Source organism: Nipponia nippon, unplaced genomic scaffold (assembly GCF_047370975.1).
Source record: "Nipponia nippon isolate SJK-2023a ecotype South Korea unplaced genomic scaffold, ASM4737097v1 scaffold_12, whole genome shotgun sequence".
In the NCBI taxonomy this organism is placed as follows: Eukaryota; Metazoa; Chordata; class Aves; order Pelecaniformes; family Threskiornithidae; genus Nipponia; species Nipponia nippon.
The window spans coordinates 4,293,025-4,316,521 of NW_028262313.1; the positions used below are offsets into that span (position 1 = coordinate 4,293,025).

Below are 23,497 nucleotides of genomic sequence, written 5' to 3' on the forward strand. Positions count from 1 at the left end.
GCGCTACTTCGGTCTCAAACTGTGCAGAGTCCTTGGTTTGTAACGACCCCCGAAGATCACCCAGTGTTAGACATCCCGAGTCCCTGAGTAATCCACCACATCAAAATTCCCAGAGTTTTGAACAGATCACATAAACACCTGTTACTCCCATCCTCCTCCACCTCCCGAGCCTCCTTGTGAGAGCCTCCACCAAGGGCCTGCTTCGTTCACGTCCCTGGCTGCTCTTGTTCGGTGTTTGTCTTGAACCCCGTGCCCTCCCGCCTTCGGAAGTGACCCGTCAAGACAGCGTTGCCCAGCATGTCAGCACCTGCAGCCTGCCTGCGCTGGGGAGCCGGCCGTGCTGCTGCAGATAGAGTTCAGACACTTAGGGAATAACTTCTCTCTGACAGGAAGTTATTTCCTCTCAGCTGGGATGAGTTACTGGCTCGCTGCATGCTCCAAGTCTCTTTGAATGCAAAATTAACGTGAGGGTTTGTTGAAATTAAGTTTCCGCTGTTTTACTTTGCTTTTAAATGGGATGGAGCTCGTGTGGTGAGTTTCCAAGCTTCAGCTGAGACTCGAGTGCGTTGGTCCACCAGAGTGCATGTCACTTGTTTCCTCTTATGTATAGCATGACTACCGAATTTGTGAGAACCCGTACGTTACCAGTACTTAATGAATACAAATTTCTTGGTGTGTGTCCTAGACCCTCGTGCACCTTCACTAATGCAAATGGTTATCATGCAGTCCGTGTTTCATTAATGAGATGTAGCGTATGCTTCTCAGTGTTAAAAATAATGTAAAGTATTAATGATTTTATTTGGAGTCCTTGCTATTCTAACACCCAGGATCTATACGTCTCTTGCATACTTTCAGCTGCTGTCATGACAACCCAGCTCTGTGGATTCCTACTTAACCTGCCACCCCAGCAAGTCTTCCCTATATGCTCTTCATAACTCCTATGTGATTACATCAGAGTACCAATAATGAAAGGAGGGCAGGGAGACTCCACTGTGAGTTTCTTTACCCAGGTCTTTTGTAAATCTGTGTCTGTCCTTATGTAAATACCAAATGTTTAGGAACTGCTGCTCTAAGTAGCCATTTTGCTTTGCGTTGTCCTGTATCTGTTCTCCATCCCAGACCACTATAGGTTACAGCATCAGCTTTGTGCCGTTTCACTCTTTCATTGCTGTAAGAGAGTTGAATTCTGTCTGTGTCTCTCTGTAACAATATTACCTTGCTGTTATTATGTTTTTTAATTGTATTGCAGAATGTTTTGTTGAACAGATTAGTGCTACTCTCTCTGTTTTATTAGTGGAGGAAACTGAGGCAGGGTGAAGATCTCGCTGCTGAAATGTTTTCCAGTAAGCACTTTGATTCCTCTTAGCAACCAGGAGATCACTTCACCCTTCTTCTCCCACAAGAACACAATAGCAAATTAAGTAAAATTATTTGTATTTTTCTAAAATTCATATGTGTGCTTAAGTGTTCTTCAGGTTTAGTTGCTAGACCTGGTGAAAAGTTGCTGCATCAACGGACTTCTGAAAATGGCACTGCCATTAAAATTAGTGATATCATTTCTGCTTATTCCCATGCTTGTGCCAGCATGCACAGTTGTACAGATTGAGAAATGATCTAATCATAATTTTATTTTTTTCCCTGGTTACTTTTCACAGAGATTGGTTCCCTCTAGATCGTTGCATGGCTTCACAAACACTTGTGCCTGCACAAGTGTGAGGTGGGAATAAGCAGACAGATGGCAGAACTGCTGCTTTCAGCAGCCTTGTGAGCTGATTATGTTTGTGCAGTTGGGGAAGCAACTTTGGAAAAGTTGTTCACTATTACATGGAAAATTCTAGGTTGGTGAATAAATTGCTCCTGCTAAGTGTTCGGAGGCAGCATGACTTCTAACATTCAAAAGATTTGCGGGCAAGCTTATTGATAACTGGGTAGCTCACAAAGATATGATGTTGTCTTTGAAGCTGAGCTTCATCCTGTACAGCAAAAAAACTTGAATGAGAACTGACATTTTTCAGTGAATGTATGTTGCAGCTTTCTGCCTGTAATCCTTTTGGAAGTTTTGTCCGTACATCAAAATATCTGTTCTAAGAGTAGTAGTCTAAAGTAAGAGTTTGTATGTGAATTCTAGAAATATTTTTTTTAAATTACATTAATTACAGGGAGGATGAAAGACTTGTAAGCAGGTATCCTCACACAAGCATGACTCATGTTCCTTGCAGGTCTTTGAACAATGAAACTGGGCATGATCAAAGAAAAGCAGGTGGCTGAATCACTTGGACAAGGTGTTCTGGTGTGTTGTCTTTTGAACAAAACCTGCTTCTGACACCTCTGGATTTTTGTAAATTTTTGATGCCAAGATGAGGACCATGGCAGGGCTCGAAGGGAAGGAAATTTGGAGCAGTTAGTAGGAATGAGGCAAAATGCCTGTTTGGAAAGGGTGCAGGTTTTGGACTCTGGCACAGCCCATACATGGATGAAATAGTTGGCATTTTCATATCTCTGACTGTAGTTCCTAAAGCACAGGGTAGGAGGTGTTGGTCAAGGATATTGCTAAGGAGCTGCTGGGTTGGAGAGAGTGACTCATGGATTCAAAATGAGATAGCTGGAAGATACTGAATCTGTCCAGCAGTGTCTTGGTGAGAATAGGCTCAGCAAATCCTTCCAGCCACAGGCTACCTCTTCTTTTGTAGGCTTCCATTGATCTGCCAACGTTTTATTCTGTCAGTGAAGAATTGAAGAGCTTTCTTCTACCTATTATTTCACGTCACTTTGAGTTGCTCTCTAAGTCACCCCTTCCCTTCTTCATGGGTTATGTTCTGCAGGGCATGTGCTTTTCCCTTGCTTCTACCGGTGTGGTGGTTCTCAAACTATAGGTGCAGAAGGAATGTAAAAATTATCCTGAAGGTGTGGAAGCTGATACAAAGTTTGAAAATTGCTGCCCCAGACAAAAATTGTCACTTACACAAAGTGTCATTCAGACACTGTTCTTGAAACTCAGTTTGATGAGTGAAGCTATGAGACACTGCAATTGAGTAAAAGGCAGGTTTTTTAGAAGTGGTGATAGAAATAAATTGTAAGGAGATGGAGGAAGAGTTGTAAAAACATTTTACCCCACTCATTTAGGGAGAAAGAAAACTGAGTAGCCTCTTCTCCTGTGTTTGCTACCTTTCTGACAAATAACTTGCATCCCTTTATTTCCTTTCTGGTTTGGTCTTGTGCAACACACCTCACACCTCTGCGATCTGTGGAAGCAATACCATGTCCTGCCTTCCATTGTGGAAGTGGAAAAGGGTCACCCACCAGTGCAAAAGGGCTCAAGGTTCACACTACTCCCTACTATTTTTCTTCTAGTCGGGAAGTGTTTGAGCAGAAGTGCAAGCGTGCGCAAGAAGGTTGTGGCAGGATGGGAAGGGTAAGTGTGCGAAGAGGAGTTCAGTTGAAGCTGTGCTGTGGGGAATGAGGAGGACTTTTTTTCTTAAGGATTCTCACACCTCTGCTCACTATAAAGATTTCCCTTGGCACACAGAAATCACCCTTCTGAGTTTTGTGATCCTGCACAGTGTTTGCCTCAAGCTCTTCAGCTTGCCTACTTAATATTAACGTCAACATCTTTGTGGGGAAGACGTTGTGTGGCAGTCCAGCAGGTTAACTCATTTGTCAGTTGTTTGCTTCTTATAATCCCTTCCTGAAGGTCGCCTGCTAACAAACAATTATTTTAGTGGCGACCACCTGTACTTGACACAGTTTGTAAGGGGAATCATTTGTTCTGCCCCTGTTATCTGGTACATGGTAACCAAGAACAAGATTTTGCAGCTGGAATGGCTAATGTGGCCCGTGCCCTGCTTCCCACCTGGCTGAGGAGCTCTTGGGAAAGATGTTCACCATGAGCACCTTGCATCAGATGCCTAGATGATATCCTTCTCATTGGCAGGGGAGGATTGTGCCAGAGGCATTAAATGGTGCGTATAGCTGATCTGCGTACCTGTGGTCAATCTGGTGCTTTAGGGAAGCATCAGACCTGCCGTGCCAGCCCTGCGCACGTGCGGAGGCTCCAGCCGTCAGACAGAAGCGTTGTTGGTAGCCATGGGATAGCCATTCTTTGCCATGGGAATAATCTGTATGACTTGACCATCTTCTGTGATTGAAGGCCTCTGGATTAAAATATTTTCTAGGCGATATCCAGTCTTGACCTAAAGACTTGGAAATCCATCAGCTCCTTTCTTCATTGGTGGCTTGTAGTATTTTACAGCAACTGTTCCATTTGGCTACAGGACAGATATAGATATGCTGCGGTGTTGATGTGCTAGACCTGAAAACACAATGAAATACAAAGGTCAAAGATCTGTCAATTTATATATTCTAGAAGGGTATGGGGTAGCAGTACTACAATACCTTAATTCTTTGTTAGTGAAGTTTGGGGTCATTTAAATTCAAGGCAGTTTAAAAATGTCGAGCTAGCTAATCTTGTGGCCATTAGTTTTCATGCTCTCAAAGAAAGTTGTGATTCTGCTCAGAGTGAGTGTAAATTGACCCTGTAGTAATGAAATGGTTCTAGCGTTCGTTACTGGCCATCCAATTTTTTGTCGTGGCTACTGTGTCTTGATAGTATGTTGGCACTAGTGGTGGTGATTTGCTAGTAGTTTAGATTGAAATAGTTTAAAGTCTTCCTGTACAGTCCCAAAGCTGTTTTTTGCCAAAATGTTAAATTACTGTCTGATGCTTTCTTTCAAGGCGTTGAAGAAAGATTAGGCTTGTCTGTAGGTGTGTACATATGCTTACACATACATGTTAATAAAAATGTTGTGGCTTGCAAGTTCATAGGATTACATGCTTTTCTCAATTTCGTGTTTCTTGCCGGCAGCCTGACTTCCTGTTTTAGTCTCTACAACTTCTTGTAATGTTTGAAGTTGGAGCCTTGTGCTTGACTCCTTCCTTGCCTTGGTATATGTTTCGTTACAAGCATTTTTGTGAACCTTTGCCTGGAAGCTTACCAAAGTATGAATTTCATGCTGTCTTAAAAAACCCCAATATTCTTCCTCTGCAATCCCTGCTCAGAGTTCAGCTGTACCTATTGACATTGCTATTCTTGATGTCTGAAGTTTGAAATTTTGTTGTTTCTCTGCAAGACTTAGTTGTATGGCAGTGGAGGCTTACTTGTGTGGCAGACTCTGTGCAATAATTTGTATTTATTGTCACACTCAGTAACATTACACAACAGCTATAATGATTGCTTGGTCATGGCTAAAGATCAACACCAGTCATAAAATGAAAAACGCTGTAACAAAGCACGCAGACAGGGAAGTGTTCTCTCATGTCTGTGTGTCTGTCTGACTTCATTCTGTTTTTCATGTTTATGTCATGCGGTTTTGTATAAGCTTCAGTATTTTCTTCTGACTTAACACAGTCTTTACTGTTGAATATTAAATGTTGGAATATGAAGTGGTGGTTCTTTCAGAGTTGCATTCTGCAGTAGACGTTTTTAAAATACAGTGCAGTAGAAAATGTGTATTTTGGCTGGCATTGGCAGTGCTCAGCAGGGAATTCCCAGCATATTTGAAAGCAGGACGGTTGAATGCATCTTGGTACAGCAGAGGAGGAAAAGGGATAAAGCTGCATGGCTTCAGAAAGAACCTACCTTTGCCAGGAGGTTCGTCTTCTGATGCGATTGGTGAACGGAGAAAATATTGCTATGATAAAACTCCAAATTAGGTTAACTATAATTTGAGGGCTTTTTCCTTCATAAGCTCATTTTAGTGAGCTGTTCTTATGTCCAAATGAGATAGTTTCTATTAGTACAGGAGATCACATAGTAGACAGTCTTAAGGATGGACCCTGGGTTTGTTTCTTCAGCTAAAAGCAGTCACCACAAAGTTCTAATAAACGCTCTGATTCACTGCAATGCTACTTTTGCAGAAGTTATTTGTTCTCATAGCCCATGTAGAGTGAGGAGGAGTCAGCAGCCAACTCTTCCTGTGCCATCAGTCTGGTCATTCGTTTTTAATGCCTCCTTTGTTTTAGTTACTTTCATATCTTTTGTCATGTTTTCTTTTACTCTATCTCATACTGAAGATAACTTCCTGATAAAGATTTCCATGGACTTTTCAAATTCAAATTTTGATATTGTTTTTGGCATTATATATTCCTGTTTAACCTGTCTACGTGTGAGAAAAATATGTTTTGGGTCTGGATTTTACTTACTTCATGTGTACATCTAAATCTAATATTCTTTGCTAGAAATTGTTGAGAAGTTAATGATTTAAGGATGCGAATATTTTGGTTGGAGTTACTAAAAGTGCAAAGCTCTGCCTCGTCAGTTGTGAGTTAAACGTTGTTTCTTATGACACCTTTATAATTGTAATGTTATCTAGCATTGAATACTAAAACAAGAGGAATCTAACGTTGGCGCTTTTTGTCACATCAGTTAAGAAACAAGTAGATATCATCTAAGTGTATGCACAGTTCTGTTATCAAGCCCTAAACATCCTTTTAACTGCTCATCTCCAGATAGATAGGGAGTAGTTGTTGTTGGTCACACCTAAGAGATAACCAGGGGATGAACGTTTGGAAGATGGGGCTAGCTCGGTTCGCTTAGTTTACAGATCTAGGCTGTGACCAGTCAATGAATGAAATATATTTCTCTAGTCCATAGTTTTTGGTTCTCTCAAGACTCATGCCATAATTAATGGAGCAAACTCAGTATGCCAAGCTGTCTGTTTTTACGTGAAGTACTTGTTTACAGTTAACTCCAGGTTTTCCATAGCATCAAATTATCGTCTTCAGAAGTAGAAGTGCTAGTATGCTAACACAGAAGTTGTTTGAGCCATATACTGGTGGTTTCTGTGGCAAGAGTCTCTATGGAAGGCAGGAGAGATGCAAATTATTTAAAAATAATAGTAGACTCGTCAAAGTTTGGCCAATACAGAAACTGTTGCTAGGCTGAAGGCCAAAACAAGTCCAGTCAGGCCCTGACCCTCATTAGCAAAGCATTATGAAAATGCTTGACCTTTTTTATGATGTTCATGCTCCTACGCAGTGGGGTATTATATCGGTACTCAGTTTAGCATTGCAAAGTTTGCATTTAAATAACAAGATGGGGCAGCTCTACTGCAGTTAATTCACAAATTCTCAAAAACATTTCATTAATAACAAAGAATGTTAGGGAGTGCAATAGCTATAAAATGGAATGTAGCTGTTAAGTTGGTCCTAGTGCTGCATTCAGATAGCAGGTAGTTAATAATTTGAACTTGAACTGATACATGATCTAGATTTCCTTACTGTTTGTTAGCGCTGTGGTATATGCTGACTGACGGAAAGCTGTGGTGTCTTTCAGCCCAGCACTGTGAACAGCAGTAGGTATCTTTCCTGGGCTACTTGTAAGACCTTTTAAAAAGCCCTTCATTTTCATAATGGCGATCTTGTCAAAAGGGATCAGGGCTTCATTTGTTAAGTGGGATACCCCCCCGCTCCATTGGCCATAAACGCTTATTCAGCGAGGTATTTGTTGCATTTGTCACATCTCTTCACTCCTGCTATCCCCCTTCCGGACTACACATATATTTCTGTGCCTTATAGGATATGCCTTAAATTTTTGTGATCTGACTGGGCTTTAATAGCTTCCTGGAAGGCAGTGCTTGTTGTGAGTACATGGATATTGCTTTGCCACACTGAGTACTTGCAGCCAAGGTTATTAAAGTGCTAATTTCATGAGAATGACATCTTACGGAATGCAGAAAAGCTCCGCTGAGTTGTGGCAAGGTCACTGGGACAGCAGCCATATAGAGATGTATGTGTCTTCCAGAGTACTCGTGCCTTTCTGTGTTACAGGGAGTGAGTTCTCACAATCCTTAATGCCATAGAAAATCTAATTTTATGCCCTTCTTCCCATTAGCTTGAACTCTGCGGCATTTTTGGCAAGGTCCTGCCTAGGGCTGTGGTGTTTGTAATATACGAGCCATAGACATACTCCTGTAATTTATCCTTTGCCGTCTGCCAGCAAAGATATCTCCTCTCCAGGCTTTGCTGGCACATGATGGGTTCCAGCGACACTGCCTGCTTTACTGGGTGGTATTTGGAGTCCATGTTTGAAACAGAAGAGAAAGGGGGGAAGGATCTATTGTCATAATCCTCTTCTAATCAGCATCAGAATTACTTCTGCTTCGTCCTTTCCAGGGAGTTAAATCACTTTACTTGTTTTTCATGTGACATTTTGCACAGAGATGAGAATTGTGGGGCTGAAGCTCTAGAGTTCATGAGTTTTACGTGTATTAGGAAAGGTGGAAAAAAGTGTGTGATCCTCCACTGATGGGCAACAGTATGGGCCAATTAAGTAAGTCTGGTCGCTTCCAGCCCCTTTTCCAGGTGACTGTAAGAATATAAGGATTGGATGCCACACCATTTTCCTTACCCAGTAAGTCAGCACAAGGATAAGTTCATCTGCCAGTGAATGACAAGTTGCAAGGCATTTTTTTTCTGTATAAATAAACGTGCTAAAAGATTGACTTTTGGGGAAGATGATGTGCTAGGTAGAGGTCTCTTGTAAGCTTTATAAGGAGAAAAAAAATGTTTTTCTAGTCCTCAGTACTTTAATTTGACTGCCACATTAAGCAGGCAATGAATGCCAGTCAGAAAAGTGTTGCACCAGTCGTCTTTTAAGTAGTCTTTCTGTAGAGAGAGTATTGGAGGCTGAGGAGGTGGTTGAAAAACCCACAGAAAAGGTGTAGTCGTAGTGAGGAAAGAAGCCCTCTTCAAAGACTGCCGCAGTGCCTGAAGGGAGCTGAGTAATTGCAAGTGATGTATCCCTTATGCACGAGGGGAACAAAACTTCAGCAAGCCACTGGCCCAGATTGAAAACTGCAAGCCAAGCGATAGAAGGCAAGTTCAGTACAGTATCATATAAGCAGTTATCCAAACTCTGAAGAAGCAAATGGAAATGTGATATTAAAACGAGTCCCTATTAACATGCTGATGGAAAGTGAAATTCCAGTGATTAGACGCACTCTTCCTTAAGAAATAGGAGCATAATTCTGGCTCTGGTTCAGTTCAACTGGAGCTGAAAAGTAAACAGATAGAGAAGAGGCAGGTGGCAAAAATCTCATGTGGGATACTCGCCACCATAACATCTGAATTCCTGTAAAATACTGGGAATAAAAGTTGAAAGAACATAAAGATTGGTGCTGTTAATTGGAAGGAATGCTGGATAAAACCAAGCATTAAAAATAAAGGGTTATAAAGAAGGATAAATAGAATACAAATTACATTTCTCTTAACTTCACAGAAAAAAGATTCAAGTGAGACAAATATTCCCGTGTACACTTACCATTTTCACACTTTCCAGCTCAAGGGTGAATTATTGCGGTTTGCTGTGCTTGGACTATATTTTAACATAGAAATCTAAGCCACTGCAAAAAGTATCTCCCAGTAGTGCCTCTTTTGGGGAGGATATGAAATCTCTGCTTCAGGTTATTTGCTGCTAGCTGCCTCTTTTCTTTTTTCTTTTTCTCTTCTTTTTTCATTGTGGAGGATTTCAAGGTGTTAAGTTTTTTTACATATGTAATACAAGTTGCTTGGAATAACCTACTCAAAGACTGCCTACTACCCTATACCATTCTGCTAACTTAAGTGTGTTTTCTTCCTCTTTAAATGTGTCAGAGATACTCAGCAGCAGATGAGTCTTATTTGTCATAAGCTGAAAGTAGTTACACTAGACAGGATGGATGAGGATAGAAGAAGGTGATGAGCACTCTGCTGCTACAATGTGTTTTATGCTAAGTGGTTGGAAATAAGAAACTTTTGTCCCTGCTAAATAAGTGGGCTATTCCTGAATGGTTCCTAGTAAATTTTCTGTGAATTTTTTCAGCCTGTTTGAGACTGTCAAAATTCATAAATTAAATTATTGAGGCTATAGGTCTGATTATTTCTGAACTTTTCACTGAAATTTTGTCTTGGTTTAAAAAAATGTTCTTGTATTTTTTTCCCCCAAGGAAAAGTGCTAAGCCACTGAGACATGCTTAGATATAGTTTCATCTTACAAGTCCGTATGCTCCAAACTGGAGATGTGTGGTATTTACTCTTCCTCTGAGCAGTAGTCACCTAAATGTATGGATCACAGATGTACATCCGGAAGTTAGGCAACATAAGTGTAATATACTTTCTTGGTTGTCATTTTGTGTAGAATGTTTAATGGAAATTGCTCTGGAGCAGAAAACTAGAGCAGTCCAGAGTGGTCTCTGACATTTTGATACTAAAGCGTAGGTTTTTGGAGATGCCAGAAATTTCTTGGAAGATGCCATTGCCGAGGGAGCAGTAATCTTCAGATGGTTCCATAGATAAGGCCTCTATTTAAGTGATTGGATTAGTCTAAAAAGAAAGAAATAATCTTACATAAAAACATTGATTGGCCATTGGACCTCTGCATCCTTCTAGGGTTTTGCAGGTTCTGTCCAACTTCTCTGTATGCAAGTTATTAGAGGAGGCAAGTGTGACTTGAAGGATAAATCACTGCAGTGAGGTTTGGAAGACTTGTGTTTTGTTCCTGACAGTGTCACCATGGTGGACAAACCTGGGGGAGACCCTCAATTTCTCTACCTTGTGTTCTTACTGAAAAAAAAAAAGGTACCTCGACCTACTTTTCTTTAAGTTAGTAGTGAGAGGGACTATAGAAATTGGCTATTGTTGCGATTGTTCTTTCCCTTGACTAGACGACCCTGAAAGGCATGCCAGGAAGCTCTGCAGACTTGGCTCAGGATATTTTTGCCTAAATTGGCAACTTGGAGGCTTTTTTTTTTTTTTTAACTGTTATCTATTATATCTGAAGTGAATCACAGTTGTATTCATGTTAGCTTGAATCGTTCAAAGGCTATTGTTGCTTCTCAATTAAGCCACAGAATTTTCAATGAATTTTTCTTTCAGGAGTTTTCTCCATTTGGGTACTCTTAGTAACAGTATCCTCCTGCATCTTTTTAGGCTACTGTTCAGGGAATCCTTTCTCTGAGAATACTTTAGACAGTTTTAAGTCTACTAGCACAAGTTAAAGACAAGACGTTCCAAAAATCATATAGCATAGTTGTTTCTGCTCTAGGCATCCTGTTTGTCCTAGTTGCATGAACACTGTTCTTTTATGGACATCTTAGAACTGAGAGGAGGGTATGGTACCCATTTACTGCCCTGTTAGAGCCAGTAAACTATGGTTCTGTAGCAAAGCAAGATTCCTTGATTTACTGAATGTTGAAAAATGGAGATGAGTAGAAAGAGAAGGTAGGGTGGCAAGGAAGGTACAGGCAGTGACTGTATAATGATACTTCCCCAAATATTTTTCTAGTCTTCAGCAACTTGCAGTTTGGGGTGTCTTGAGCCAGAAGTGATGCCTTTTATCGGTAATCCTCCCTGGCACCCCACCCAGCAATAGGTAGATTATAATGAAATTTTAATGAGGCAAAGTTGGGAGGAAGATCAGAATGCTATACAGGAATGATTAAAATACTTTAGGGGCTATACTGTTAGAAATGGGATGAAAATCAATGTTTTATAGAGCAGCTTCTTGTACTTCAGGAATAATTAAAAACTGATTCTGTAAGTCAGAAGTTTGTTTCTCTCCCTAGCGGTTTCCAGGTTATTACCAAATTGACTGCCAGTTGTCTCTTAGCCTTCATTATGCTATAGATATGCAAAGGGCAAGTGGCTATTTTAAAGAGAAATTATCAGTAAAAATAGAAAAGTATTAAATACGATTGTACAAGAGAGTGGCTGAGATCTTACTTGTAAAACTTTATGGTTCTGCTACTGTCAGGAGAAAGACTTTTTCTGTTTGCAGAGCAGGGCGGCCAGAGTGCCTGGAAGAAGTGCGAGATCAGCTTGCAAAGGAAGATGAGAAGAGCTAGGCTGCTTTAGAGGATCAGAACAACAGCTGAGAGGTACAAAATTTGATTGGGGGACGGTGTGTATGTATATGTGTGTATACAGACTGGTCTATGTGTATATATGTTTGTGTGTGCATATGTATGTGTGTAGAGGAAGAGAAAGACAAAGGAGCACAAATTACCTGTTTAAACTAGATGCCAGTACTGCCAGAAGAACAAAAGGATATAAAGCGACTGTGCATAAGTTTTAGATTTAGAGTGTAAGGTTTCTACTTACTGGAGCAGTATGGCTTTATAGCAACCTTTAATAGGATTAGTCGGGGCAAGCAATCCAGATAGTTTAGATAGATCTTGATCACTTTATGATAAGAAATATATGGTGTATTGCCTTTGGTAGTGAGCTTAATAGATTTGATAGTTTAAAAGGTCCCTCATTTTCTCTGAGTTCATTGGACTGGATTTGGGCTTTAGGCATCAGTGTGGGTTTTTTTTTCCTTCTCATGGTCCCTCTGTGGAAGGGGACTGATGGATGGCAAAGTCCTAGTCCCTTAGTGGCTTCTGCTTTGGTAATATGTTCTAGACTGAGGAATCTTCTGGTGATGAAGTTTTCAATAATGAAAACATTAGTTTTGCTATTGAAAGTCTCCAGTTATCAGACTATTGTGACAAAGCACATCGTCTCCGTATCATATTATTGTCAGTTTATTTCTAGCTTAAAAATTCCTCTTTTTCTTTTTTTTTTTTTTCCAGTTGACACTTGCAGACATTGGTAAATTGTTCGTGTCCTCTTGTACAGCCATAGTAGTTAGTAACAATCCACAGATACTTCTGACATAGAAGTTCAGTGCTGTCACTAGTAGCTTCTATGTCTGAATATGGGGATAGGTCTTTTAAACTGTGACACTGGTGCTTTTCTTTTTTTTTCCTTTTAACGGAAAGATTATTATTGGAGAATAGTGATGGTAGATAAGTTTAGTATCTTATCTTTAAGGACTGTTAGATGAACTCTCTGTAGGCAGCTTCTGATAGAAAGTGGAATAACTTATTTTTGAACAGATTATTTGTTTCGGTGCGAGTTCAGCGATGCCCAAGTTGGCTCTCTGTGACCTGTTTAGGTCTAGCAGGATTACTAACTTAGTAAGTGGGGTTTGTTTTCTAATACACTGTTTTGCTTTAGCAGAGAAACTTTTACTGCTCTTTCCACCCTGCTCTTGGCTTGAGTAAGATTTATGTCTTTCTCGAGGTGGAGATGAATAGAGGCAAACGTTGGTCAATAACAGAGCTCTGTGGAGGTAATGAATTTGGAGAATGTTATGTGTATAAATAATTTTTCATTGAATTGTAACTGAAGCATAACTTAGTAATGCTTCATGTTGGACAGGGAATGGGGACATTGCTTTTCTGAACACAGTATCTTTGCTGTTACTAAGAAGGTTTGCGAAAATAAAACCCAAATGACTATTCAAATGGCAAACAAAGTATTTGTTAAGCAGTAATTTTTTTGACCTAGTGGTACTGGGGACTTTACTACTTGACTTTAGCCAACTAACAAAATGGGTTTTGATTTTCACAGCAATTCATGACAGCAAAGAAATGCAGCAGTTTAGGAGCACAGGTTCTATGAAAGGGAGTAACGGGGAGCTGAAAGGACAGGCTCACCCTGAGGTATCTGGGGAAGTTGGGGCTTCCATGTTTACTTTGAGATGTCAGAAGACTTCAAATTGATAGATTTTGAAATTATGGTATGTGAACAACTAAGCAAAGCTGGGTTTTGGTGGGTGGGTTGTTAGTGTGTTTTGTTTTGGGTTTTTTGTTTTGTTTTGTGGTTTTTTGTTTGTTTGGTTTTTTAAAAAAACAAACCAGTGAAGTGAGATAGTAGGTGACTATTGCTTCCACAGCTGATACTGTGTTTATTGTTTATCGGTGTTTTAAAATGGTGGTTCTTCTGTTCCCCCCATCCCAGCTGAGGTTTCCCACACCAGCTGAAGGATGGCCATTGCTACCTGTGCTTTGGGCTTGGATGCCGTTGAGGGAGTAGCAACCTCTAAGGAGATAAAACTGGAAACAATGGTCAAAGGAAGAGTTTGTCCTCACAGGATGAGGTAAACTGCTGAGGTGGAACATGCTGCCCTATGCTTACATGTATGGTCTGGCACAGAGCTGAGTGCTGTTGATGGGGTGGATGCTGTACCAGTGGCTGTACCTGAGCAAAGTCAAGTATGTAAATCCATGCTTTAGCTTTCAGTAGAACTTGCCAAGCACAGTGTAGACCCACGTGTCAGAGGTTACTGAAAGAAAAATAGGTGCCAACCTCCAGCTGTCAGGTCTGGTGAATAAGAACTGGAGCCTGGTCAATGAGTGAGACGATTGTTGAGTTCTTCTGCCTCGGAAGAGGTGAAAATAGGAGGCCTGGCACCTTGAAGTATTGTACTGAGAAATCCAGAAAGGAACAACTTAGACCTCTCTATGTTTTCAAGGAATTTATAGCGTTTTTCATAGTCCTTTAAAAGCCATCTACCATTATAAGTGTGTTGATTTTAAAAATAAATAGGCAGTAGGATGGTTGAATCTTTAGTCTTCTGGAATAAAGATACATCTTCAGTGGTTTGGCCTTCGGAAACTTCATTGACTAACCAATGTACAGATATAATAAGAACAAAATAATATTGCCCTTTAGGTCAGTGATTTGATCCACAGCTGGTTTATTTCAGTTAATTCCCAGAATAGTGATCGAATTATGGTTGCGTGGGGTCTGCTCATGGATAGTGAGTTATTTGGTATACTACCAAAAAGCCCCCAACAACTATCTTAAACAAAACTAGCAATTTTATACTATATATTTTTGTGAACAGAGTTGTGGCATACAGTACATACATTTTTTTCAGAGAATTCGGTACTATTTCTGAAAGGCTATATATATTTTGCTGGTGCACAATGTAGTTGTAATTTTGTGTTAGATAGCTTCAGAAATGGTCCGTAATTTTTGAAGTTAATATGAAAATGTAGTTAGCTTTTTGCTTTCATAAAATGGTATCTAGTGAAGAAAAACATGAACACAGGTTTTAATGCATCAGAATTAAAATGCAGCCTGTTTTGTTTTTTTTTTCCCCAGTGTTTCCAGGCTGATGAGATGGGTTTTGAAATTCATTTTTGACATTTGAAGGGATCTTACTGAAGGTGTTCTGTACATAGTTACGAGAGACTGTTTGTATCTCATGTGGTGTTTGAGAGAATATTTAATTTTAGAAATAAATGTTTAAGCTTTGTTATGGAAACATTGTAGTCTCTTTGCTTGAGGTTAATTCTAGGTCTTCGAGAATTTTGTTTTCCTTTATTGTTGTTAGCGTTGAATAGCTGACTATCTTATGCAGTGTATTTGTATCCTGCGAGTCACTTGAATGACATTATAGAACCGGGCTGTAGTTTCACAATCTGACTTTACTCACATACCAGATCTATTGCAGGCATAATTAATGGTGTGACTATAGTCTGCTGGTTTGGGGAACTAATGCGAATTAAATGTGACTTTTGGATGAGAATGTGTGTCCATGGCAAACAAACCATCCTCATATATGTGCCCCACACCCTCACTTGTACCACTTGCATTGATCAGTGTATGCTTGCTGTGCTGTTTCTGCTTGATAAGTCAGCAGCAGATACTTTACTGCTTTTTGTTAGGCTATATTTTTTGCTGAGTTGTAAGACTTTTTTTGCTGAGTCTTTTAGCGTGCTAAATGCCAGAGCTGGCTTAAGGGATTGGGTCTTCCCATGCAGCCTGGGAAGGGATGGGACCCTTGCAACCAGCCATTATTAATTTTAGGCTGCCAAGAACTGCAGCTTAAGTTGCTTTAACCAGAATTTGTTTTCTGCTCTGAGAATGTAACTGCTCTCCTGGTCAAGACCAGTAGCCTGCTATTATCTCCAGCAATGCTAAAGATACCAGTGGAGAGAAATGCTTGGGTTTCAACCTGTTTGGTTTTTTTTTGTTTTGTTTTGTTTTTTTGGTGGACTCACCACAGTGACTTTTTGCAGCTTTTGGCACCATCAGCAGGTAGGTTGGTACCTGCGAGTACATCCAGAAGCTATGGAAGAAAAAGCAATCACATATGACAAACTTCCTTTCGTGTATCTGCTGTTGGCAGTGTTGCCAATTGTTTGCCCTACATCCAATTCCCCAGTCATCAGAACAAAGCTTACAGGCTGGAATTTAAGGCTAAACAAGGTTATGGGATTTTTTTTTTTTCCCCTGCTGAGTTCATCTGGGTGCATCACGATGCTTTTGAGCACGTAGTTGCAAACATTGCGATGTACAGCAAACCTGTGCATCATGGTTTTAAGATGGTGAAGTTTGTCAGGAGCCTGCAGTATGTAGCAGAGGAACGTGCAGGCTGTCACAAAAAGTCTTGAGCCCTTTGTGGGTGGCTGAAGATTACACTTAGAAGTTTTTTCCGAAGTCATCCTGATTGATCCCTTCCATAAGACTAGCTGTTGTTCAGCCCAGATATTCAGTGGATCCAACAGCTAAGTCCCCAAATTCAGAGGGACATGTAAGCTGGCACCAGCTGGGGGGAAAAGTCGTGGTCTTGGTAGGATTTACCGAAGCTGAGCATGCTCTCTCCAACAGACTGCGGTTGTCTATGTGCACAGCGATCTGATCTGCTGTTCCTTTGCAGGGATGGAAATCACATTTGTTTTCCTGTAGTGCCAGCTCCTTCAGGGTCTTTTATGTGCACTGGAGTTACACTGGCAACATGTTGCCCAGCAGTTCTTCAGTTTCAGGTTTGGAATGTCTTGTAAATGCCTGGTCTAGGTGAACTATGTCTAACTTTTCCATTCAGCCTAATGCCTCCTCTGTACTTAATTCAAATGGACCTAGTCCTTCTGACCTGTAAAGATAGGTTTGAAAGTCTCCCCAGTTGCTTTACCAGTAAAGACTGGGAAGAGTGTTCAGTGAGCTTCTCTGCATTGGTGTTGTCATCCTTATATCCCTTTTTCAAGTTGGTCTGCAAAGACCCCACTGTTTTTTCTAGTTGGTTTCCTGCTTTTGATGTGGTTAAGTAACTTTGCAAGGTGCTACCCAAACATTTTCAGTTCTTTATTTACTGTTTACTTTTGACCTACCATGTGTTTTATAATCTCTTCTGTTCTCATTAGGCAAGCTTTCTGTTTTGAAAAGCTGACTGCTCTCTGATGCCCTCCTTAACTTCCCTTTTTGGTCAGGGTGTAGGATTTTGTTGCTGGGGCTGAGGTATTCTTTTGACTGCTTTTGTTTTCTCTTCTAACTGTGGTGAATGTTTTACCTGGTCTTTTAATACAGAATTTTATCTGCTTTGTTTTTTTTTTTTTTTGTGGGGGGTGGGGGTTTTGTTTTTAACAGCCTCCAAGCTATTGCAGTCTTTTTGCTGTTTGGATTGCTCCTTTTAGGGTTGTATGTTTGGGTTTGTTTGTTTGTGGTTTTTTTGAGGGGGAATGGATTGGGAGGATTACTAATGACTTCAATTTTTTTACACTGTTTCATTTCTTGAAACTCATTATCCATGTGCCAAATATTTTTATTGCCTGCTGTATTCAGCTACAATGTTGAAATATAATTGCATTGCAGACACGGTTACAGAGCAGCTTTCCTATTGATATCCTTTAACTCGGTCTTTTGTACCACTCGAAACCAAACCAAAAATGGCATCTTTTCATGTAGGTCCTAGCACTAATTTCCAAGGAGGCAGTCATTACTTGGGGGAGGGGGGGAATTCTCTACATGTCATTCTGATGAGGCACAGGGTCCACTTTATATCAGGAGATTTCAGTTGCCCATTGTTATTACCTTTCCTAAGCTTGCAACTTTATAGTCTCCCTGAACTGGTAGTACAGTTGATGATACGTCTTTATTACTTGATTATGCAACTTCTACCATAAGAAGTTCATTGGGGTTTTCTTCTCGTGTAATACTTTATGCCATTAAATGTTTATAGGTCCTTCACGTACAGTGCCATTCCCCACCTGCCTGTTCTTTGTCGTTCCTGTTGGAATTGCTGAGTAAGCTGGTAGCCTCTCAGCTCTATACTGTATTGATTTGTCCTCCTTCCACCAAGTCTTGGAGATGCTTGTTATTTTGAGGGTGTCAGGTGAGGCCAAGCATTTGGGCTTCCCATGTGTTACTTCTGAAGCTTCTAGCGTAGCGTAGAAGTGTTTGTAAGTTCCAGAACTCTTTATTAGCACGCCAGTCTGGCTAACTCTGGCATGACTAATGTGCATGCCTAACAAGTTCTTCCTGTTCCCATCACCTAAATCCTTTCCCTCTGTTTGATTGACTTAGTATCTCAGCCTCCCTCTCAGGCCTCGCATGTGGAACTGGCAGCATTTCAGAAAATAACACCATGAAAATCCTGAATCTAAGTTCTCTGCCCAATGACCTGAGCTTACTCTCCAGAGCATCCATCCTGTGTTTCCATACACTACTGTTACTAGCATGGATCCTGTGGACTACTGTTTTCTTTGCTGAATCACCAAGTAGTCAATGTAGATGCTCTGTGAGGTTGCTGCCTTTGCATCTGATGGGCGGTGTGCCAACTGATTGTCAGATGCCACAAATACAGCTAGCTGTGTGTCTAGTAAAGTCGTCTGATACCCCCGCCTGCTTCATCCTAGTCTTTAAGTCTGTCTGCTACAAAGAGGATCCCTAGTTCAACAGGACGCAGTAATATCAACTGGAGGGTGGATTGTTTCTAAGAGATTAGCTCTGACCCAACTTATGACCTCATGAATGCTTGAGATAGCAAAAGACATGATGAAGCATGGAACAGAAAACAAGCAAGCAACATGAGAGTGCCTTTTTCAGCGGCCTGGTTATCAGTAATAAAACTGCACTGAGGTTCATACGAGGCAGTGTTTTGTGGTTTGGTTTGTTTGTGGTTTTTTTGTTTTTTTGTTTTTTTTTTTTTTAAAACTTTTTAGATTGATGAAAGCATAACCCTAAAGTTGTCTGTCTTCATATAAAAAGGGCTTTTTTTTGCAAGCAAAATTACTGTATTGCAGACAGCATCTCTGTATCTGTGTGAACTTGTGTTTGATAAGAGACAGTGAAAGACCTGATGTCCCAAATGAGGATCCACTTAGCCCTGTGTGTTGTCTCCCAGGGATGCCCAATGGCATATACCGCTGGAAGAATATAAGAACAGGAGAAGCCTGTAAATATACTGCTGTATCCTCCAGTAATTTCCTATACTAGAGCTAGTGTCTTTGTGTTTATTGGTTGTCTAATTGTATGGCTAGTGATAGCATGTAGTAACCAGTATACTTGCTCAGAAGATGATGCTTTGTCTGTTATCTTGATGTCTGATAGTAACTAAGGCACGCCTGCTGTGTGCTGAAAATTGGGACCTCAGTTAGATACACTGGCTCTATGCGTCGCTGCATCGTTCTGTCACTAACTGCAGGTTATCCCTCTTCCAAAGGGACCAGTGACTGGTCATCTGGCCTGTTGTTAACACGCTTCTCTATTGCCTAAACACTAAGTGCTTTTCTTGCTCAAGGTTTGCATGGTTATGTTTACATGATGAGCAGTTTTGTTCTGTCCTTGTGCTTTGCCTAATCTGCTAAAGCAGCAATGTGTCTGAAAGCTCCTCTGCTTTTTCCAGCAATATAGGCTGGTCTAATAAAAGTAATTATCTTTCTTTAAAAAATCTTACTGCTATGCGTTTTTGGTTAAGCTGTACTGCGTGCATTTCTTCTTGTGCAGTGCAGATGTAAACAGTCATCATCCTTGCCCTTTTTCCCTGCCCCTTTTGCCTCTTCCTCTCTTTTTGAGCTGACGTTGCTGCAGGTGCTCCTGCACAGTGAAGCAGAGCAGAGAAGCAAGCTTGGTCTAAGTTAAACTGGCAAAAAGGAGAGAGAGATGTTTTTAACCAGATCAGTTCCCCAGTCAACACGTTTGTTCCGGAACAAGATTGGAGGCTATCTATCTGGGGATGGGAAGGTTGGGTGAGGCTGTTTTTGTTTAAGCAGCAGCTCTGAACTTCACTGTTACTCAACCATCTATGCAGTCATTTGTGATTTAAGGGGTGGAAAGACATTGAGAGATCATCTAGTTCATCTGAAGGCATGATATCTCTGTATTTTATACCTATGCTGACTGACAGATGTCTGTCTTACTTAAAAACATCCAGTCTCCATAGCAGACATTACTTTCAAACCAGGGAGAACTCCCTGATTTTGAATCATCTTTGTCAGTCTCAAAAGCGCTGTCTTTAGTATATCTTTTCTGTGACAAAAATATTAATTCCATTTGGCTCTAATTCCAGCACTGTATTTAGTCTGCCTTTGAACCGTTCTCTCATTGGTTAAATTACATGGCCAAGTTTTGTACAAATAGTGCAATCTAGAGTGCATTGATTTAATAGTAATTCTTGTGATCCAAAAGATTAATTTATTCCAGCTGTGGAGTTAGTGAAGTCTGAATTAGAGGGCAAATTCAAATTCTGCTGAGGCTTGTTTTTTTTTTTAGCTTGTCTTGCAACATTATCATGAGCTTCTTAAAACCAGTACCAAAATAATCGAATGGTTATTAAATTTTCAAAGTTATGCATTTTAAAAATATTCAGGTATACTCTAATGTGTCTTGTTATTGTATAGTTCCTAGTGTTTCAAGTCTTTGGCAAGCTACTGTTATGCAGTAGACCTTTAGAATATGTAGTTTAACATGAAGAATGATCCATGATTTTTAAAGGAATAATTTTGAATATTTGGCTGAATTGCAGTCTCTCCTGTCAGCTGACACCTTGGCATATAAGTTTTGTAACATATTACTGCTATAAAAAAAATCCTGTGTAGTTCCATTTTTTTCTTAGGTTTCTTGAAATATTTCTCATTCCTTTGAACTAAATTCCACTTAAGCAGAAAACTCCTGTGTGTTATTTTCTTACAGGCTTGGCAAATTCTCAGTTATTGGCATAAATTTTTTGTTCAGCTGTTTGTTGTGCCCCTAGGTGCTTATGTCTCAGCACGCATCGTGCATTTGGCAACTAACAAAAAGCATTTTAAAGGTCCAAATGGATGCCTCTATGACTGTATGTCTAGTGTCTTGTATGTATAAAGTGCGTGAATTGAATTAACAAAGTTATTTTTCAGAACAAATTGCATACATTTCTGCCTGCTTCTACTCATTCATCTCATATTTTGAAAGAACGTGTCTCACAATTAGCTGAAATACATTAAAACGTAAGTTATGATTTGTCTGTAGCAGGAGAATCCCAGTTATAGCTCTAATAAAATTTTGTCTGACCTTTTAGTAACTACAACTCCTGGTTTTCACTGATGTCTTGACTAACTGCTTCAGGTAATATTTCAGCAGAACAAAAAAAAACCAAACCAAACCAAACCCCAAACCACCAAAAAACAAGTTAGGAAAACCCGGCATCCCCATTGCTAATGGTCACTGGCAGTTTGGGTAAAACTGTCAAGTAATCGGAAGGAAAAATTCAGTATCTTTGTTGGCAATGAGAACAGACTTTCTTTTAACGTAGTATGTGTCAACTATAAAGGTAGGAGTTGTGTGTTAAGCTGCTGTCTGAAATCTATGCAAAACAATATTCTCTGGCTCTTGGTTTGTAGTTAATATGCAGCAACTACGTGTGAGCATGGAATCGCTTGCTCTCTTAGAAGAATGGAAATGGTGCTGTGGCGCTAAACTGCCAGGCTTTTAGTGCCCAGGGAATGCTTTTCTCTCTCAATTTTCAAAATCTTATGCCTGAATCATCCTGCTGGTGATAGAGGGGGAAACATTACACTAGCACCTCAAAACTAATGTTTGCTGCATTCTTGCTAGTGACTTCTAAGGAAAGAGAGAATCTAGGAGCTGGAGCTATTCTTATCTGATCTCTTTAGCATTGTCTTCACTATTCTTCTACAAGGTAGAACTTCTGGGGACCTTATGCAGCTTTCTAAAACATTTTGGATGTGGTGTTCTTAAAACATTTGGGTTTGGATATATTTTACTTCATGGAATTTTAGGAAAGGGTTCTGCTGAATCCTTTCAAAGCATTAATTACAAAAAAAGGTCTCTTCGAAGGAAAATGCTTTCACTGGAAATATTTTGTCTCAATTCCAGTTTGTAAGTAAGTTTGTAAGATCATAAACTATACATGAGATCTTTAGCGGTATTGAAATTGTTTCAACTTTGACTTGCAAAGCTTCCAAGTATGTTTTTAGGGTGACTGTGTTGCATCCTTTAAAATGTTTTTCTTTAACGTTAGTATCTCTAATTTGGGACTACTAGCTCCTCCGGAGGAGGAGACTGTATAGTGTTGCTGGGGGAGGATAAGTAGTGCCAGTCCTTTTAAGTGCTTGTTAATTTGAACACTCATTAATTTGTTAACATGTTTGTTAATTTGACTACACTTGAACGTGGGGTACGTGGGTTTTGAGCTCACTTTTAGATATGGGACCAGCACGTGGTTTTAAGTTGCTCACTTTCTTTGAAAATTGGGTGGGAAGGTGACTTTGGCTGGGACCTATCAAGTTCAAAACACTTAAAATGTAGCGAGAGTTACTTCATGCAAACTATTTATTGGATCAAATGCAGTATTTTCCTGTTTTTTCTGTCTCCTGCTACGAAATGGAACATAAAATCCTTTAATGTCTTCTGGGGTATAAGAAAGGTAGGAATAGCCAGGGAGAAAATACCAGCTTTGCTTTAGTAGTTTTTGTGAATAGTTTTTTATTAACAAACCAATAGTTTCAATGTATCATCTGAAGTTAGTTTGAGTCAATTAAAAGTAGTATAATGTATGACTCATGATAAAGGTATTGGGAATCAAAATTATATTTCTTAGAAATATTTAAATATGCCCCATAGAAAGTCATCATCAGGTGACTGCAGACTCTGAAGTAATAATGTTAATAATTTGTAATGACACTGAATTGATTTATTAACTTCATAAAGTCTGATTTTTCTGCTCTGGTTCATAATTGTGCAATAGGGGAAAACAAATTTTCTTAAGTAGGTCAGCATAGATGTGAACAATTTTATAATGTAAACATACATATTGTTATATAATTTTATTAAATGTTACAAATTGTGGTATCTTAATAACCTAGAATACGTTGACACTTGTTCTTGGTTGCTTTTGACATGAGAGCAAAAGTTTATCTGGAGGTACAGTCCTTACTCTGGATGTGTTTAATAAGCATGTGTACCGTCTTGAAAGATTAAGCATTATTTTGATAAGAGGAGTTAAGTCTTCATGTTTGCATTCCAAAATTCAAAATCCACTTTCTCATAACTTTTTACTGAGTTTTTGGGAACATGCTGAATACTCCAGAGGTTTTAATCAAAATGTGGGTTCCAGAATTTATGAAAGCAAATAGCGACCCATTTAGGGAGAAAGGCCTCGACCCTCACTGACTTGTAATGGGCATGTGGAATGCAATAACTTGTGTTACTTTTTCTTCTCCCTCCGTTTCAAAAGCTGGTCACAAAGGGAGATAGGTTAAGTATGAAAAAGATGGAGGGAGGACAGAAATGGAAAAGGAGATGGAAGGGGAGGGGGAAGGGAAACGAAGGATAAAAATACATGAAATACAGAAATGAGCACGATGAGAAGAATGGATTTTGAAGCGTAATGAGTTCAGAGTCTGATGGAGGCAGG

General features: G+C 39.9%; 1 protein-coding gene across 7 annotated transcripts in view; it reads left to right on the forward strand.

Annotated features, from left to right (window-relative positions):
• The window catches only part of AMMECR1 (AMMECR nuclear protein 1), a 110,701-nt gene that overhangs the window by 29,354 nt on the left and 57,850 nt on the right, over positions 1 to 23,497 (forward strand). The window lies entirely within an intron of this gene.